General features: G+C 34.6%; 1 protein-coding gene and 2 pseudogenes across 1 annotated transcript in view; 1 reads left to right on the top strand and 2 right to left on the bottom strand.

Moving 5' to 3' along the window:
* Nucleotides 1–21,281, top strand: part of Macrod2 (mono-ADP ribosylhydrolase 2) — a 1,899,209-nt gene that overhangs the window by 398,500 nt on the left and 1,479,428 nt on the right. The window lies entirely within an intron of this gene.
* On the bottom strand, nucleotides 15,658–16,748 carry LOC143393511 (small ribosomal subunit protein eS6-like; annotated as a pseudogene).
* Nucleotides 18,327–21,281, bottom strand: part of LOC143393510 (VIP36-like protein pseudogene) — a 36,689-nt pseudogene continuing 33,734 nt past the window's right edge.

Here is a 21,281-nt window from a genome sequence, read left to right as displayed (position 1 = left end):
TGCCTCCTCCTTCTGTTTAGTGCAGTGAAGGTTCTATCTGGTCCTTAATTAAATATACCATTGTGAGGACCTTGTCTCATCCGGGACACTGGCCTCTCAAAGAATGAAAACTTTCTGGGAGACAGCTTTCTGGCTTGATGTTGCCCTGCTTCCAAGTCAGGTTTAGGAAACCTTTCATTTGAACATGTTGTATTAGCCTTAATAGAAGCAGTTCTTTATATCTTTCATCCCTGCACCCCCATAGGCTGATTTCCTTTTTCCTCGAGTCACAGATGCTTCTGAAGGGTTTGAGATCCCAGGAACCCTCAATTCCTGGGAGAGTTGCAGACCTTAGCTGAAAAGGTTGAATTCCAAAATCCATATTTCACATTTATGCTTAACTGTGGGAGGTGGAATCATAGGGACAAGAGCCAATGCAGAGTTCTCAAAGGAACATAAATACAGTTACAAGCTCTGTAAACTTTGGGCAATTTACTTTTCAATCTTCTCATTTGTGAAAAGAGGATGCTATCCCTACACTATAGAACCATTATGAAGATGAAATAAACTAGCACCTGTTAAGTTTTTGCCACAAGGTCTGAGAAGCACTAAATTCTCAAGACAAACAAACCTACCAGTTTCTGCTGTCATCTCATTTCTAAGTCTGTGTCCATGGGTGAGCCCCAGCCAGTGAAGTGAAGGTCCAATGAAGGAAAACTCAAAGATGCTTGCATAGGCAACCCCTCTTGGCAAAACAGTGACAGCAGACTGTAATTATCAGAGACTTAAGGGGGCGTCTTCCTCTGGAGCACACTTAGGCCCTATAGGATATGACATTACCATAAACATTGTCACAGGCTATGGCTATCACTTTTGGTAAGAGCCAAACATGCCTCCGCTGAATAATGTCAACAGAATAAAGCTGCATCTGTTTAATCCACAACAGCAAATCCTATGTAGTTCTTGTAATTTAAGATTACATTTAGAACCATTTAATTTCTAGGTAAAAATGAAAAATAAAAATATCTTAGAAAAATAGAAAAAATAGAAAAAATAAAAATAATCTTAATAATTAAAATAAAAATATCTTAGAAAACATTTATTCATTTTGAAGGTTGTAATTCTTTTATCTACTTTTTTTTTTAAATCTTTCACTCATTTTTATGAATCTAATAATGTGCCCTTCCTTTGGTCACACCCTCTGGCTTTATCTCTCTCTCCTTTCTTTCATCCTTAATATTCTTTTCATAGTGACTTGTTTGGCAGGTCTATGTCTTTGTCAACTCTGAAATGACATACTTATAATGAAAATACTGTGTGTGTCTTTTATGTGTGTAAGCCAATGCTCTAGAAAACCTTTCTGCTTTGTTGGTCATCAATGATTTACTTAGTCATTGTCTAACACATTTGGGTTTCAGGTATAAATTAAAAATTTTTATAAGTTTTGCCTTGTTTTCACAAATTGGGGGATCAAAACCTCAATTAAGATTAAGTAAACTAATATATTTAAGTCACTTAGATAGGGACAATTGTTCGATAAGTGATTGTTATAATTTTCTGACTTTACTGGTCATATTGGCTATATCATGAAAATATGTTTTCTTCACTATTATAAACATGAAACACTAAAAAGAAAATACATATGAGCATCAGAATATGTGAGGCTATCTTTGTTATCAAAAGACTACTGTGAACACCAAAACCCTTATAGTATCCTACAGTGCCCCACCACTGTCCTTTACTCTGTTCCAGCCATACTTTTCCTTAAACATGCAAGCATAGAATTCTCAGAGCCTTTGCACTACTCTTCCTTTTTTTTGGAATTATCCTGTTTTGCCACATGGTCACCTGATTTGTACTTCCTTCAGGCCCCTGCTTAGATGTCACTTTATCAGTGAGGCTTTACCTAACCATCCTATGAAACAATCCTGATCCAATTCTACCCGCTTCCTCCTCATTGTTCCTTCACCTGCTGTATTTTTTTAGTCTGCTTATTATCATATATTATACCATATGTTGAACAATATACTCTATGTGTGTTTTTCAGTTGTTTTTTGCCTCCCTCTCTCTACTAGGGATGTAAGTTTCATGAAGGAAGGAACTTTGTTTTTAGTATCTAAAAAAAGTGCTATGCAAGGCACTTAGTATGTAATAAATATTTGTTGAATAAATCAACAATTGTTTATACCTCTAAAATTTTTACCAGAACAAAAATATAAAGAAAATATTATTAGGGAGAGCTTGCAAATCAGAGTAAAAAAATTATTCCTAATTGGAACAAGTTATGCTTATTCTATGTATGTATATATATATATCAAAATATACTCTACTATCATGTATAACAAGAAAGAACAAATTAAAAAAAAATTAATTGAGCAACAACAAAAAATTTATTCCAGATTGTGAGACAAAAGACTGAAATAGAGAGGTACAACTTAAATTTTCTAAAATGTTAGATATCTTGTTACTGTCAGTTTTTATTTTTACCAATCTAATATCTTTTTAATTTTGCAGTTAAATATAACCTCTAACTTCCCCCTAAATATTTGCCTGTTATACTCTGCATGGATATTTACACCTTACTTAAAAAGGCAACTTTGGCCAGTTGTGTGGGCACCAGTACCATGCTGGAGTGTTAAAACAGTTTGGATTTTCTGAGAAAAAGGCTGCTTTGTAAATTAGCCACTCCCCTGATTTTCACTTGGAACTCACCCAATTATTGACACTACTTAGTTTGTAAATTTCCTGGACTCAGAAAAGAGAGCTGGCTGAACTGAAGCCCCGATATGCAGGGCACATTTACATTCAGAGGGAAACAGTGTCTGGTGAACTGTGTAACAGCTATCTATGTAGGAAACTCCAGTGTCCAAAGAGCAAATAATTGTGGTGATTTAACTGATAAGCTGGTGACACAGGGGAGGAAAGTCCAAAGTGAAGTTTCAGCAACAGGTGTAAGGCACATCGTCTTTCCTTTCTTGGTATTCTTAGGAAAGTAATAAGATAGCGCAATTACATGATAAAATACTCAAGGTCAAGCTGGAACACCATAGTTCCTGTCTGTTGCTTACTTGCTTTCTTTTCTCTTATTAAAGGTGTTGGATGTTTAATTTTTTACTGTTCAACTTTCTGTTGTCCTTTATATTTTAGCTTTTATGTTAAAATATTGTTAATATAGAATTAAACTAAGTCTGTCCCCACATTTTGCTATATTCTGCCCATAATACAAATTGATGACTTATTCAAAATATTTTTAAGTCACTATAAGCTAAAATGTATATGCATATAGTCAATAGTGTTTTCCCAAAATACAATATATTATTATAAACTTATTACTATGTTTGTTATTTATTTGCTTGTACCTCAAGAATCTTGTGAAAATAGGGATGAAACCATAATTTTATTTTCAAGCAATTGAAAAAATACTTTTTTATAAACAGAAAATTGAGTCATATAAAAACTATGCTGTAGTCTTGTGGGAAGTATCCTGCATAATAAGTAGATGCCTTTCCTTCCATTCCCTACCTTTTTCCCTTCCTGTTTCAACAGATATTGATTGAGTCTCCATTATGTACCAGACAACTGTAGCTTTTCCACAGTACTCAGTTGTAGTCAGCCTGCCTTTGGTTATTGAGTTGGTCATGGGGAAGAGGAAGCTCATTTCCCTGGACTTAGGCTCTGCTAGATAGACTTTTTCCAGGGCAAGCTGCTACATGCATTCCCTAGGGAGTCTCAGTCACTAGTTAGTTTGGTTTCAGAAATTTCCTGCAACCCAAACTTGATTTATTTATGTGTTTGTTTATTTGTTAATTTTGTTATTTGAACACATGCACATATACTGTCATAGAGGGACAGATGGATAGATATATAGGTCTTGTGGCTTCTTTTTTTTTTTATTGGTTGTTCAAAATATTACAAAGCTCTTGACATATCATATTTCATACATTAGATTCAAGTGGGTTCTGAACTCCCATTTTTACCCCAAATACAGATTGCAGAATCACATCGGTTACACATCCACATTTTTACATGATGCCATATTTGTGACTGTTGTATTCTGCTACCTTTCCTATCCTCTACTATCCCCTCACCCCTCCCCTCCCATCTTCTCTCTCTACCCCATCTACTGTAATTCATTTCCTTGTTTTTTTTCCCATTCCCTGCACAACCTCTTATATGTAATTTTGTATAACAATGAGGGTCTCCTTGCTTCTTTTTGTACCCATGTTCTAGACTTGTTTTTATCTTATCTTCTTATTACTCCTCTGAGTTCCTTTTTTAGTTTACAACATTGGAAGTTTGCATTTTACATTGTAGCAAATTGCTTTTAAGGAAATGTTCTATATTGAGTCAATAAAGAAAATGCCTGCATATCTAAGAATCTGAGAAAACAGAAAGATAGATTGAAAATTGTCCTAAGATTGGATGCAATAGGAAGATGAAATGTTTTTAAAGGAAATGAAATAGATTTGTTGTTATTATTTCCATAGACCATAAGTCAGACAGAAAATGATAGAAAAGTCACTCCTTTTCCTGATCACCTATTCCAAAATCTAAACAGAAACTAGAGATTACAGATCCTCTTTTGCTAGTTTCATTTCTCTATAATCCATTACTTTTTCTTTGGCTCTACATGGGGGAGATAGCTACCCGAGAGAGCTCTCTGAAAATGTGTTCATTTCAATAAGAAAAAAAAAGTATTTGGACATTTTAATGTAGGATGTTAGATAAGATTTTTATGGAAAACCTGATAGTCTGGACTTTGTATAGGTTTCTACAGTATAGAAAGAAGATGGAGTTTTTGACTGAACCTGACCTGTATTTAAGTTGAGATTGAGTGCTATATTAGTTCTGTTTGCAGTCCTCCTTGAAGACTTGTCCATCACAGTCAAGCCCAGGCTTCAGAGTTTCTAAAAAAGATTTTAGACTGTTAAAAAATATATTGTATGGTAGCACTTAACGATCCTTGAGAAAAATGATACATGTGAGATATGATGGATTTTAGAAATTATATCAGCACCCTCTAGTTAGTGTTCCTTTACTTCTTCTGTTATAAATCAGGAGTTTGCAGTTTTGACAGGTAAATTTTTTTTTTTCTGTCAGCTAAAATTTGACTCAGCCTCTTAACTTTAAGCAAACTAGAAATGATTCTCTCTTAAGATACTCATATTTTTCTTAAAATTATAATTTAAGTTGCTGAATTTTTGTCTTTGGGGCTGATGTACTCTTTGGTTAGTAGATCTTTTCCCATCACATCTGGAATAAAGAGATAATAGGTAAGATACTTATTTCAAAATTAACATTAGTCCCATAATAAGCAAAAAGAGTAGTGTTAATACATAGCATAGGCATTATTTTAAAATAAACTAGGCTGGGTATGTGGTGTATGCCTATAATCCCAGTGACTTGGAAAGGCTAAGGCAGAAGGTTTGGAAGTTCAAGGCCAGCCTCAGCAACAAAGACTTTGCCTAAAACAAAAACAAAACAAAACAAAAAACTGGGGATGTAACTTAGTGATAGGGTGCCCCTGGGTTCAATCCCTAGAATTGCCAAACAAACAAAATAATGATGAAAACAAAAGTTCTTAACATAAACCTACATTAAAGGATCCAGTCTGTTGTCCTCATTCCATCTGGTGAGGATTTGAGGTGAGAATGGGCCAATTTCAGCATGTGTTGGAATTACTTATTTGTGTATTTGGAAACTTCTTGTTGAAAAGGTCTTTGGGGGATCAGTTAATTCAACTACCTTAATTTACAGTTGAAGGAATCTTTGGGAAAAATTAATTCCCAAATAATTATGTTAATAAATACAACATTGTTATTTAGTTCATTGCCAGGGAAACTTTTGCTAGGAATATAACAGTTCCACAAAAGGTTGGCAGACTTTATATTCTTATTTGTAGGCAGCTTATCATATTCAGTAAATAATTTTTTCTGAAAGAGCTCTGACTGTAACACTAGCAACCTGTTTTTGTTTAGTAGACCTGGAGTTCTTTCAGAAAAGGTGGCATTTTGGAATTTTGCATGTAGTAAAACACAATATAATGTTACATATTTTGACGTATGAAGCCCAACTTGCATTTTGATTGACCCTTTATTTGAACTCTTCCACTCTTTTCTTATTCACTTTATTCCTTCGTTGCTCACCTTGCTTCCAGAAGGAATTCTTATCATGTACAACCTATTTCACCTTTAAAATAGAAGAAAATTGTATCTTCTTAGATTTAGGGTGGGGTTTAGGCAAAAATATTTTCTTACTACTCAATACCTGGAAGACTTCAATTTTCAAATCTAATATGTGTGTGTGTGTTACATTAAGATATATAGGTATTATATATATAATATCCATATATATTATATATATATATGGATATATTATGTCTCCTCTTCTAAATTTGCATTGAGATGCTTCAAGTTAGATTAGCAGATTGCTTTCTTTTTCAGGTGCCTTATATTCATGGAATAATACAATATGTGTCCTTTTGTTTCTGGATTATTTCACTTAGCATAATGTACACATATATTATAGCATAATTGCCATATATTATATATTTTACTTGCTTGTTTTGTTGCTGAGTTACAGGAATTCTTTATATATTTTGGATTTCAACCCTGTATAAGATATATGATTTACAAATGTTTTCTCCCATTTTGTGGTTTATCTTTTTAGTCTCTTTTTTTTTATTGGTTGTTCAAAATATTACAAAGCTCTTGACATCTCATATTACATATATTAGATTCAAGTGGATTATGAACTCCCATTTTTACCCCAAATACAGATTGCAGAATCACATCGGTTACACATCCACATTTTTACATAATCCCCTATTAGTAACTGTTGTATTCTGCTACCTTTCCTATCCTCTACTATCCTCCCTCCCCTCCCCTCCCCTCCCATCTTCTCTCTCTACCCCATCTACTGTAATTCATTTCCCTCCTTGTTTATTTTCCCCTTCCCCTCACAACTTCTTATATGTACTTTTGTATAACATTGAGGGTCTCTTGAAAGTGTGCTTTGATGCAAAAAATATTTATATTTTGAAGTCAAGTTAATCTAAGTTTATCTAAATCCTACTTGGTCATGGCGTATAATTCTTTAAATGTGCTGCTGAATTTGGTTTGGCAGTATTTTTTGAGGGGGGCACTTGGTAACTGAGCCACATCCCCAACCTTATTTTGTATTTTTATTTAGAGGCAGAGTCTCACTGAGTTGCTTAGTGCCTCCCTAAATTGCTGAGGCTGGCTTTGAACTCAGGATCCCCCTGTCACCAGCTCCCGAGCTGCTGGGATTACAGCATAGTATTTTTTTTTTTTTTGAAGATTTTTTTTTCATCAGTATTGATAAAGTATGTTAGCTTGTAATTTTCTTGTCTTGTAGAGTCTTTGTTTGGTTTTGTTGTCTGATAAAGCAAGTTAAAAAATGTTTCCTTCACTTTGATAGTTTCCTTCCTTTTTTTAAAAAAGTTTTTTGCTCATTTTTGTGCCACTTATTCCTCTATATCTGTATAAGAAACGGTATTTTGGAGTCAAATTTTGGAGTCTGCTTCTTTCTGAAAAGCTTTTTTATTTCTTTATATTTTGTTGGTAGTTTCACTGAGAAGAGAATTTTAGGGTGAAAACATTATTTTTTTAGTATTTTAAAGAAATTGTTTTATTTTTCCTTCTCCTGAAACTGATAGTACACCAGGTCCTGAAATTTCTCAATAATGTGTTTTGATACAAGTATATTTTTATCCATTGTGATAGGTTTTCTGTGAGCACTTTCACTCTATGCCTCCTGTTCTACTACTCTGGGGAAATTACTGAATCATGTCATTGATTTTTTTCCTTTCCCTCCTATTTTTATCTTTTTAAAAAATATTTTAATTTTTATTTTTTATTCTAATTTGTTATATAGGAGAGCAGAATGCATTACAACTCATATTACACATATAGAGCACATTTTTTCATATTTGGTTGTATACAAAGTATATTCACACTATTTGTGTGTTCATACATGTACTTAGTAATGACGTCCATTGCATTCCACCGTCTTTCCTACCCCCATGCCCCCTCCCTTTCCCTCCCACCCCTCTGCCCTATCTAGAATTCGTCTATTCCTTCCATGTTCCCCCTCCCAACCCCACTATGTATCAGCCTCCTTATATCAAGAAAACATTCAGTATTTGTTTTTTGCGGAATTGGCTAACTTCACTTAGCATTATGTTGTCCAACTCCATCCATTTACCTGCAAATGCCATGATTTTATTCTCTTTTATTGCTGAGTAATATTCCATTGTGTATATATACCGCATTTTCACCATTCAGTAGATGATTGGATAAAGAAAATGTAGCATATATACACAATGGAATGTTACTCTTTTTATCTTTATAGAATTTATACAATGTATGTATGTAGGTATGTATGTAAGCATGCATATCCATGAAACATGCCAAATCATCTTGTCATCTAGTTTGGACACAAGTTTTGGAAAACTTGCTCTGTAATGAATGATTACTCCTTTTTGTACTTTGTGAAGGTCCAGAAGACCCCTAGAAAGATTATTTGTATTGCTTTGATTTCCTCCATATCAAGTGATGAAGTTAGAAGTTAATCCCTGACTCCTTATAGCTTTTAAGAAAAGTGACTTACTTGTTCAGTTCCAGTTTGAGAGTAAAGAAATACCAAATAACTGAGATAGCAGATTTTGATAGATTATATAATGTTCTCTTTGCAATGGAAATGGTTGATAGTATTATGTAAATGTTCTATAATATTTGATAAGAGATAATAATCCTGTTTTCTTATTTGTAGGCTTGTCATAATTTCTATCATAATAATGAACAGACTTTTAGACTGACAATTTATTGAAAATGTTAATAAAATAATGATATGTGAGGCAGTTTAGCCTATAATCTCAAATGTAATTTAATAGAGAATATTAAGTAGCAATTTTGTAAACTGACAGAATTCGATTTTGATGGGTTGAAATACTGATAGAAAGCAATTAATAGTGTTATAATAGCTGATCCTTTTAGACCAGACTACATTGTCTTCAAGATACATGCCTATTAAAATCATGATATTCTAATTTTATGTATGACAGTAGTGCTATTAACTTAAAAAATATTACTTGATTAATCATATTCACGTTATTATTAACTTTCTTTCACAGTTAGGAAGAATTCTAAGTCCACTATTTAAGAGAATCTCCTTAATTTTCAAATTTCAGAATGGTAAATACTAAGTAAAAATTTTCCAGTTGTTTTAGGAAATGAAAACAAGGTCTGTTGTTACCTTTTCAGATTAGACATATTGGTGCTGAATTTCATCTTGATGGTAATGATTTTATAGTCTTCCTGTATTTTTATTCAGATGAATTTGGCTTAGACAGGGAAAATAAATGACTTAAAAAGAGAGATATCTTTTGCAATTAAATGTTGCCAATAGAATTGATTTGTAGCACTGTTACCATCTTTGAAATAAAGTGATAATGCCTGTAAGAGATGTTTAGAATCTTCTTCAGGTACTTATTTTAATTAATTGAATTATATATTTATTAACAGTGAAGATAAATATGGTCATTTAAATGGCATATGAACTGTCTAGTTCCTGTGTTAAGTAGATTGAATAAGAACTCCCAATAAGTATATTTTCATTGTATAGCTTGATTCATCCTGAGTCTATTGGGTGCATCATCTTCTAGTTGACTCATAAATAGTGTGTTTTTGATCAGGTCATTTGGTTCTTTAGCACCTAAACCCCTGAAGGGAAGTCTTACTTTGTACTGGTTGATTATTGAAATTCACTCTAAATTTAGGACAGTGAAGAGTTACCTTTAACATGTAGTATTTATTGTTTTAAAAACTGAGTTACATATTCTTGCTAGTCTTTTATTAATAGAATCCAGTCTAACCTTCACAAACTATATAAGCCAAACAACTATTGACATTTTAAACTCACTGTGGTATTTCACTTAAAATGAATCTCTGAAGTGGAGATTCTTAAATTGTAAGAAAGTGACAGTGTTCCTATATGCATCCATTTATTTCTTTTACATGATGTCAGACCTGTATAATTAATCAGAATGATTTCTGTGGCTTTTAAATATTAGTGGTGCTTGATTATTTTATTCTTATTAATGGTCTTGTGAGGTAAAATTTTTGACTTATAAAACTAAATACAAAGTTTATTCTTGAGACAAACTTTTAGTCTGATACTGTATTTAATAGCTCCATGAGAATAAAAAAAGTGATTTCATGGAGAGAGATCAGGTAATGATCAAATATTTGAAAGTTGAGAGGTCAGAGATAGTTTCTAGGAAAATTTGCCTTGAACAGGTCTTTGAAGGTGGGGTTTTGGCCTCAAAAAAAGACATTAGGATGCTGTGCTTACTACTATAGCCGTGGACAGTTCTTTTATGCAGATAGCCCCACAAGTTAGGTACTAGCACCTTTCTTCTTTCTTTGGCACCAGAAAAGACTGCTTGGCAATATTGCTGTTTCTATAGGGGAATATAGAGGAATTAATACCATTCTGGATGATTCTTCGTCAGTGAGAGATGAAAAAAAAAAAAAAATCTATGGGTGAACAGTCCAGCCTTTCCAGTCTCCTCCAGAAGTAAGATTTGATGATATGACCCACATGTTTTCCAGAGAGTCCTTAAAGGAATATTGGCTTGTGGCTCATAGTGGTAGCTTGCTCTCTAAAGCATTGATTATTGAACTTTTTTCCCTCATTCTAATTTCCTTAAATTTCTTGAGAGCACTTCCCAAGTAAACTGTATACTTCCAAAGCCTTATTCTAGCATATGCTTTACCAAAGATTCTGGTGCCAGAAGTACCAGAATGGATAACGTTATACAGATTAAATACAGCATCAGTGAATGTCTCAGGTTCCAGGACAGTATAATTAGTTAGGTCACATGGAGCTTTATTCGCAGACTAAGGACTTGGAGCTTTACTTCAGGTATTTTTAAACATTTAGCAAAGGTAAGTGATATAATCAGAGCTCTACCTCCATGTAAGCTCCCTTTTTATTTCAGCACTGGGGACTGAAGTCTCATGCAATGCCAACCATGCACTCTATCACTGAGCTACATCCCCAGCTTCAGAGTTCTGCTTCCACATAGTAAATTGATAGGAGTCTTTAAAAGAGAGAGAAGATGGGAGATACTAAATGTGTTGAGAGCATTTGGGAGACTAGTCTGTGCTCTAGGAGAACAATGGTAAATGGTACATTTGGCAACTGGTTTGAGGTGCATTATCAGAGGGAGAGAAAGACATTAAAAATAATGCAGATATCTGTAGTATGGATTACCTAATTGGGAGGTGGTGATGCTTTATTAAAAAACAAAATACTGGAGGAAGAACATGTTTAAATGAGACAAAATGACTTCAGTTTTCTTCTGTGACAAAATGTTAGCTGTGTATACAATATTCATTCTCTTTTTTTTTCAATGTCAGAATTCACATTTTATTTGGATATACTTATCCACCTAGAGATATTTCCTAGCTTACCTTGAAGATGGTTGTAGCCCTGTGACTAAGTTTTGGGTAATGTGATATAAGTGAAAGTGTTTTGTTAGATTCAAGGAAGGCTGCATAAGAGGAGATTTACGTGGAGATATGCCCTTTTACCTTGTCCTCATTCTTCTTGCCTATCATCTAAGGACATGGACACCCAGCAATAATCTTAAACTCTGAGATGTCTAGAGGGTAGAAGCCATGTGATGGGTATTTCTATTGACAAGGGAGAGCATACAAACCATAAATTGGCTACTTACTTTTATATATTTGTACAAAAGGGACATAAATTTCATCTGCCTTGAGCTACTCATAGCTTGGATCTGTAGATGGTTGAACTTAATGTTAACTGAAGACACTGAGAATATAGAATCTGAATTAAGAGCATAATATTCAGGTGAAGATGATCAATAGAGAATTGAAAATAAAAATTAATAAATAGATAAATAAATAAAGTTGATAATTTTATTAGTATTTATTGATTCTTTTATATGCAAGGAGGCATGAGAGGCTTAATAGTTCACATGTGATATATAACTGATAAGTAGCACAGCTGTTATCAAAGCCTGATCTATGTGAAGCTGGTGTTAATTAGTGTGCTTCAGTGTGGGACAGAACTTAGAAAAAGGGCCCACAATTTATTTTAAGGAAGAACAAGATAAAAGAATTATTTAAAATTACTGAAAACAGAAATACTTATTTGTGTGTATGTATTCATATATAATTTAAGTCTGCTTAATATACACAAAAGACTCATAACTAAAATAATGCCATTAAAGATATTCAGTTATTAATCTGAATCACAGTAAGTTGTGAATTAATGAGATTATTATTTCTCTTTTAAACAAATTTTAAGAGATGTTTTGTTAGATGCTCTTTCAGCCTGAAACAAATGGGCAGAACTTAATTAATTTTAAAGTTATAAAGTCATTTAGAAGCCCAGTGTCCTACTTTTTAAGATAAGAAACTGAGAGAGGCTGAGGGGGTAGCTCAGTGGTAAAGTGCTTGCCTCGTATGTGTGAGGGACTGGGTTCAGTCTTCAGCACCACATACAAATAAATAAAGGTACTGTGTGTTCATCTACAACTAAATAAATATTTATAAAAAGAAAGAAACTGAGACCTGAAGCAGCTGAGTGATAGTTGATTCACACTCAAGTTTTCCAAATGCCAGGTTGAAGAAGTCTCCATTGAGGTTCTGAGTTCTCATTGATCCTGATACCCAGACTTAAAGTGGTTAGGTATTACATTTAGATTACTCTTTATAGCAGAGAGGGTAAGTCAAGCCCAAGTCCAGCATGGAGGTTGAGAAAATTACTCATCTCAATTCTTCTCTTCAATAAATTTGGATTATGGTTTAATAGTGTTATTTGGCCAAAGAACATAGTGGCATAAAATTCAAGCTCCTCATTAGAGTATGCACAGGCTACATACTGTGCTCCTCTCCCGCTCTCCCTGCACTTCACTTCGCTCTCACCAACACTGGTCCTGAAAACTGCCAGACATACTCAGACCTCAGTCTCATTTGTAGTTCCCACTACTTCAAATATTCTGCTATTCTTATCTGTAGAACTTAATTCTTCACTTCCTTTATGTGTTGCTCATATGTAATGTGATAGGATTTATTGCTGCCTTTTATGTTTAAACAGAATTATTTGTTTAATTATGGTTGTATCCATTAACTGTCTATGCTTTCTTCTTTCATAAGGGTAGGCACTTGCCTTGCTTATTGCTACATAGCAATGCATGAAGTGGTATCTGCCTAACATCTAATAAGTGCTCAATAAAAAATATGTTGAATGAATCATGAGGACAGTATGTAAGGGCTAACTTACAAAAGTAGTATTCTATAGTATAGGCTGTGATTTTTGAAGCCCGTTCAATAGAGTCAGTTTGCTTTTCTTAAAAACCACCATGGGATACTTGAATTCAGGAGGATTTAACATGTTGAAAGTCAAATGCTAAAAATCATTCATTTGGAACGCTTTGGATGAAGCCTTTTTGGAGTCTTCTGTAAGTAACTAATATGAGCTTCCTTGTCCCTCAGCTGCTCCAGATTTCTGAACTATTTGTAAAGGACTAGCACTCAGCCACCATTACTATTTGGTAGTAAATGATCCATATTGATGTATTTTGCTTTTTGTTATTAAGTGCAACTTGAAAGAATTGTCTTCTGAGTTTAAGTCTTCATTTTTCAGCATAGAAAGAGACTGAAAATTTTATACTTACAAATTTATGGGCATAGAACTGCAATTCCTAGTATTATGACTGTGAACTTATTAGTAAAAATTGTAATGGCAATTTCTGTTTGTTGAACTCTGTGTTTACACTAGTTCAAACACTTTACATGTATTATTTCTAAGAGTATGTCACTATCAGTGGGTAGGGGAAACTTTATACTCAGAGAAGAACAAGATATTTACATCCTTATGAGGCAGTGCATAGCTGTACATGCCTTCAAGGAAATTGTAATTTTATGGCCTTAATGAAGGAGATGAAATAAGAATAATAAACAGTGGGAAATGCAGAAAATCAATGAATCAGACAGAAAATACATCTATAACAAAGCCCCAGCTGACTGAAATATAACCTGTGCATAACCAGCAATGAATGTGTAATAAAGAATGTCTTCACATGATTTCTTTTAAAACAAGCTTTGAGTGAATAAACTCAAGGCTTTTTATTTTGCTTGACAAGTATTTAATTTTCTAGTGTGACCAATAATGTAGAAAATAAAGAGAAAAATTAACTTTCTCAAGTTGAGAATTGGGAAAAATGTGTAAAACCAACCAAACAACAAATAAGTGATTTGGGAAAACAACAAAGTGTTTTAAGACAAAGAGAATTGCAGAGTAATCAGAATCATAAAATTGTGTCTTCACCAGACAGAAAGTTGGTCATTCCTAGCTAAGCAAAGCAGCTATCTTCATTTGTCAGCTTTCCTGTGGAGTTAAGACTACTCACAAAACAGAGAATTTTAACAGGTACCATATGGAAGCAATGAGATGAAATGCAAAGAAAAATGGCCAGTTTACCTGAAGATTCTCTTTATCAAGATAGTTTGTTAGTATTTTGCAAGAGTTTCTGGAGAATTTATTTAGTTGCATGTGGTTTGAGAAAGCAACATTTTCACAATCTGAGAAAGCAATTCTGGGAGGATTGAAAAGAGAGAAATTCATCTTGTGATTTTTCTGTTCCCAGAGTAGCATTATCTATGAAAATGACTTGCATAAACAGTTAATATTGTAATAAAATGGCAGAAAATAAGCAATTCTTTTAAACCATCATTGTATATCACTAAAGATACATGCATCTAGAAGTTATACGTAATTTATGGATTTTCTAAATATTTAAAGTGTCATATGTAGCTGATCTTAGTTTCAGAAATTATGTTTATTTTGTCACTAAGTTAAAAATACAGCAGATAGATGAATACAAAAGTAATCTTGTGATTTACTTAGTTGAATGATATGGAACTTTTAATTTAAATCCTCAATTTCCATAATGCTAATCTGTATCTATTTGACATTACTTGCAAACAAAGAGAATAAATATTGCCATAGTGTACCTTGTGTTTTGAATGCAATAGGTTATTAAATCAAATGAGGAAACTGAAATTATTTCAAATCTTTGTGTTTGAATTTTTATATTTAAGCCTTTCTACCACTTTTAAACTCATATCAGTTTTCAGAAAAGTTTCACTGATCCCTGCCACCACTATTTATTGTCCCCTCTTCCAGGATTAAGCCCTGCTGTTGCATTTTCACCTCTCTTTTCCACGTCCCCTTTCAATTGTTGATTTAAAGTCTCTGCTTCTGGACTTTAGAATAAATGCCTGGAAAGCAGGAATGATGTCAGTCTCATGAACAACCTAAAGCAAATGAAGTTCCTTGGTTCATCAGTTCTTCATTATTCCCTTCTCTGTTTGCTCATTTAGCAGTAAACACGCTATTACTTTTCCTTTTTTTCATAATCTCTCTCCTGAATCCATGTCCCCCATTTCTTTCTGCCTTATAACTTTTTAGCAAAACTGCTTAAAATGGTTGTCCATACATCTTACCTTTAATGCCTCTTTTTACATTTCCTTTTTGATGCATTGTAATAACCCATCAACTGAATATGCTTTTTTTTTTTTAAAATCTCTGAACTTATTTATTTGTTGATCTTAAAAACTCTTAGTTTTGACTAGACTCAGAAGTAGAAGCTCTCAGAGAGGATAGCCTGCATCTCTTGGTGATATTTTCCTGACATTTTTCTTGGGCTTCTTTGATTTTCTTGGCCAAAAGTTTGTCATATTCTGCAGCCTCTTTCTCATTCTTAGTAGATTATTTCTTCAGAGTAATATGCTGGCATTTGTGTTGCCGGACACATGAAATAACTAGATGCTGAATCTTGGGTGCTGTGGTTCAGGATTTTGATCTTCCTTGTGTAAGGGTTTTTCAGACAACATATTGATGGACATCATCTTCCTTAGAGAGATTTAAAAGTTTGTGGATTCTACTAACTCTTTTGGTTCCAGTCAACCTGACACAGGAGTATCCGTAAGTCCAGGAATATCCTTTTCCTTTTTTTGGTAATGGGGATTGAACTACTCAGAGACACTCAACCACTGAGCCACATCCCCAGCCCTACTTTGTATTTTATTTAGAGACAGGATCTCACTGAATTGTGTAGCACCTTGCTTTTGCTGAGACTGGCTTTGAACTCATGATCATCCTGTCTCAGCCTCCTGAGCCACTAGGATGACAGGTACGTGTCACCACACCTGGTCTTCTCTCCTTCTTTTAGAAAACAATAACCATGTAGAGAATGCTTAGATTGGCATCCAGAATGCAACCTCCAACAGCTTTGCACTTTGTCTCTCTAGCTGGCATTGGTCTGTAACAGGAATGCCCCTTATTCAGTAGCAGGCAAACATGACCATGGGTCAAGACACCCTGCCTCATGGGGAATCCTTGTTTGTCATTCCCGTTACTGATTCAGACCACAGTAACCCCCTTCCATTCTTCACCCAGAGCACCAGCAGTAACTTCTATGGCCATATGTTATAAAAAGTATGAAGTTTGTGTTCATTGTCCATTTCAATGAGTTTCTGGCAGCCAGTGACTGAGAAGGAAATATTCAGCTTCTGAATATGCTTTTATCAAGGTTACCAATGTATGCCAAAGGTCATTTCTCATTTGCTTATCAACATATGTCAGGGACTATTAATATAAGTTCCCCATACTTTCTCAACTAAATCAGCTATAACTTGGCAACTATGCATATCCAACTTCTTCCACAGAATATCTTTAGGTAGCTGTATAAATTCCCTAAAGCTGCCTTTACAAAGTACCACAAACTTGATAGCTTAAAATAATTTTTTTCTCTCTCTCATGGTTCTGGAGGCCAGAAGCATGAATTTAAGGTTTGTCAGGCAGCACTTCCTTGGAAGCCTCCAGGGAAGAAAAGATTCTTTCCTGTTTCTTCCAACTTGTGGTGGTTTTACACATTCTTTGTTTGTGGCTGCATCACTTCAGTCTGTCTCTATCATTATGTGGCCACCTCCTCTTTGTGTTTTTATCTATAGTTATTTATTCTTTTTCTCTGTTTTTTTTTTTTTTGTCTCAGTCTTTTTAAGAATTTCCCTCATGCTGCAGAGGCCCATACAAAAGCTAAGGGTTCCAAGCCATCCAGGTAGACTCTGGCCTCCTAATAATTTAATCACAGGGAAGGCAGGTGAGCATCATGTGACTGCTTGTCAGATAAGGTAGTGGAATAAGACTGTGCTGCTCAATGACCATGAACTCCTCCAGGCACAGATGACTGTGCTCCCCGACTTACAACCTAAGGACAGTAATTGTTTCTTCTCTATTAAGAAAAAGAAAATCAAATTTCTCCTTGGTGGAGTAACCATGCCTGGGTAATAGGAAGAAAGCTTTCCTACATTTTTGATACTCAAAGTGGGATTCCCAAAATCATGATAAACATGAAATATGTAGCTAAGCAGGCTCCAGTGAATCTAGAAATTCATCTAGAAATACCTCTGCATGGTTAGATCAGATCACCTGGATGTGATCAGTTTCAAAGTTAATCTCATGGCATCCATGAAGTCTTCTAAGCGCCTCTTGACTTGTACTCTGACTTTCAGCCAAGGTCCTAAAGGGATCTGATTAGGAAGGTAACAGCCACACCAAGATCCACATTTGAGAAGAGAGGCTAGAGAAAGGAGTCAAAGCAGAAAGTCCTGAGACCACCTAAGGAAGGTCAGAAACCTGTTTGCTGTGCCACCCCAGACCCCAACATAGAGACATGCAAATGTCTTTTCCAGCTTAGATTGTATATGGAAAGATCAATCAATGGAGGGAGAGAAAGAGGTGGATGAGACAGGGAAGAAGTTTTCATTCAGGTTTCCAAGGAAAGCTCTTCAGATGGATAGAAACTTGGGCAAAACCCAGAAACCCATAAATCAATGCCCAGAATGTATGAGTTATCAGTTTTCTATTATCTGAGGATTCAAAAATGAAGTAGAAAGGCCTGCTGAGTCCAGTCCAAGCCTGGGCTATCAGTTTTCTGATTTTGGCATTGAAATGGTACATTTCTTTCCAGGCTTTCTTCCTCCAAAATGGAATGACTGCAGGGAAAGGGTTATTACAGCAGCATTGCCTTGGGGTGAGTGGCTTCCTGGATCAGAGTTAGATGACCCTGTAGATGACCTTAGGAATGCAGGGTCCTTGCATTCAAAGATCCAGCAACAGACCACAGACCCCTACTGGCTGCTGGAGACTAGAGCAGACTTGCTAGGATGCATGCTCAGGCCAGCATCTATGTCTCCTGGGCTTCATGGTGGTTTCAGCAGGAGGGTTTAATAGAATTACTTTCTACTGTATTCTTACCACTTCTTGTAGAGCATAATACCAAGGTCTATGGCAAATACAGAAAAAAACAGAGATGAAAATACAGTGAGGAAAAGGGCCAGGCTACTCCTGGGTGACACTGGAGTACTGTGTTGGACCATTTCATGTTGTCCACAGAAGTTAAGAACATATCTTGATGTAGCTTCTCCTATTCTGGGGTGCTCTCCACTGTCAGCTCAAACAATTTCAGGGAAATGATGTCATGATCATTTGAGAGATTTCCAATGATGAAGTTGGTGTCATACTCTGGACACCTCAGATATACATCATTATCCTCAGTTGCCTCTTGACATAACAGATCATAAGGAAGTGGTCATAACAGATATTAAATAAAATGACTGCATAGTCCTATTCTCTGTGAGCCACCCATCTTACTCATGATTAGCTATGGGAGCCATTGCTCACCATGGCTGAGATGTAGGGGAATACTCACTCTTGCTGCTTATCTTTACTGGGGTCATGTCTACAAATAATTCCAGCTCCACAAATTGTGCATTTTCCCTTAGTTGTATTTGATAGATCAGATTGTTGAACAATCCTCAAGCATATTCTTCTTCTGTTGTCCATTGATCTTGAAGTATACCTCTATCTCTCAGTCTCTCAGGAAACATGGTACCAGGTTCCATAAACAACAACAACAACAAAAAACAGGTCTTAGCTGTTTACTTTGCAAATCTGGAATAAGGTAGATATACTGGATCATCATCATGGCATTGCCCATCAGATTTCACAGTGAGGAACTGCCTGTGCCCACATCATGGTTCCTGCCCAGACCCAAGGAGAAGGAGTATCATTCTGGACCCATCCTGATCAAACACTACAATCACCACTGCTACCATCCAGAGTGTCTCAGAATCACCACCATCTCTTCCTCTGCTGTTCTTTCATCTCTCTGTGTGTCATCTGATTTAGGGTCCACACAAATTATCTAGGATAAAGTCATCTCAATATGTTTGTACCTGCAAAGACCATTTTCCCCCCAATTAAGCTTACATTCAAAGTTCCAGGGATTAGGATATGGACATACTTTTGAGAGTTCATCATTCAACTCATGGAATGATAAGATTCAGGGTGCTAATTTAACAACTAATTAACTTTGTCATTCAATAAATAGTTATTGAGTACCTTGTATGCATCAGGCACCAGTCCAGGATCTGGAAAGAATGGTAAGCAAATTCTTCCTCTCATGGAGTGACAACCTAGTTATGAGAAAATGTCTTTAAATATATTATTTAAAGTAAAACACACCAGTACATTTCTTAAACTCATAGAAATACTTTCAAATTTGTAATTAAGCTGCTAAGAGTAACAGTTTTATAAAACCCAGAATATACAGAATATGAAACAATCCTTTTCCGGTTCATTCACTGCCAGACCAAGATATCAGATGCTTTTCCTATGTGCTAAAGTTAAAGAAAAAATTGAGTGCCAAAAGTCTGGTTAAATTTATATTTATCTGTTGACAAGTGTTACAAAGCCATGCATGTAGTGTGACTATAAACCCCCTGAGTAAATAAGAAAGTGATAGCAGGATGAACTCGATTTCCTTCATTAGTGTTTTATTTATACCACATTATTAGCATAATTAAAATAAATATAAGCATCATACCAGCTATACCATGAAGCCAAGTTTGAATTAACTCTGTTTCTTAAGGATTTAATTGTGCTTTTTTTCTCTGTTGTCTCTAAACTAAGTACATGCTATTATTTCTGGTTAACATTGTATGCCTAGGCAATTGATACCCACTCCCAACCTCATTATCCATTACCTTGTGTTGTGTTAGTAAACTTTTGTATGTATACTTCCTAGTAGTCAATAAATATTTAAAGGGAAAGGTCATATATTTTCAGGTTTGTTTACCTAGCACTTAACATAGTATATGACATGTAGTGGATATTCAAAAGACAAATTAAAATTAGTCAACTATCAGCCTGGGAGCTATCAGGAACAGGACTGCTTGATGCTGAATGGCCAAGCTACATTATCAGTCAATCTGCGATTGAATCCTTCTTTATCAGTTTAACTAACTCAATATCCTTGCCTGTGAAAAACAAAAAATAATAATAATGAAGGTCCTAAGAGGCCATGATATTTGCAGAACACAATGTCTATTTCCTAAGCATACACTTATTATGTACCTAAATCTTAGGAAGCATTCAATAAATCTTAGTCATTAATGCTGCTCAGTTTATATTCTTCACATTATTATTTTAAACATGTGTCCTGACAAAGCAATGGATTCTCACACAAATAGCTTTTAATTGAAACATATGGAAGTTTCAATTTGGCAGGACCTAAGGTTTAAAATTATAGGCAACTTAATTATTAGAAAGCATAATTAACGGTTCCAATTCTGAATACCATTAATTATGATATTTTAGCGACATGACTTAGAAGAATTAGCTACATGAGGCACACATATTTATAAAAAGAAAAGTAAGTGGTGATTTTTTAATTGTTTTTCACAAGCTACTCTCTTTGAAAGGATGCCATCCTTCACTTTTCCCAATCTTTAATACTTCATATCCAGCAATTCATTGTTTTAAAAAGGTTTTCTCATTAAGTATTTCTTATATGCCTCTATACTTTCTTAATTTGTCAATTGTCTCTTTATCAATTTCAAAATTGAAGTCATAGAATTTAAGCAATGAATAAAAATAGTACTTATGTAAATGAAATTTGCATTTATATTACTATATTTAAAATATATGAATATATTTTTTAAAATTTTGCCCGTTTAAAATGTTTTCATTTCTAAAAATCATATTATTGATAAATAAAGATTTAAATATATTTTGAGAACAGTCCAATAGCATTATTTAAAAGTATATATTTCAATAGTATCATCTAAATGTATATATTTTAAAAGTACACATACACACACACACACACACACACACAC

The sequence above is a fragment of the Callospermophilus lateralis genome, chromosome 3, assembly GCF_048772815.1.
Source record: "Callospermophilus lateralis isolate mCalLat2 chromosome 3, mCalLat2.hap1, whole genome shotgun sequence".
NCBI lineage: Eukaryota > Metazoa > Chordata > Mammalia > Rodentia > Sciuridae > Callospermophilus > Callospermophilus lateralis.
This window is presented reverse-complemented; position numbering and strand designations above follow the sequence as displayed.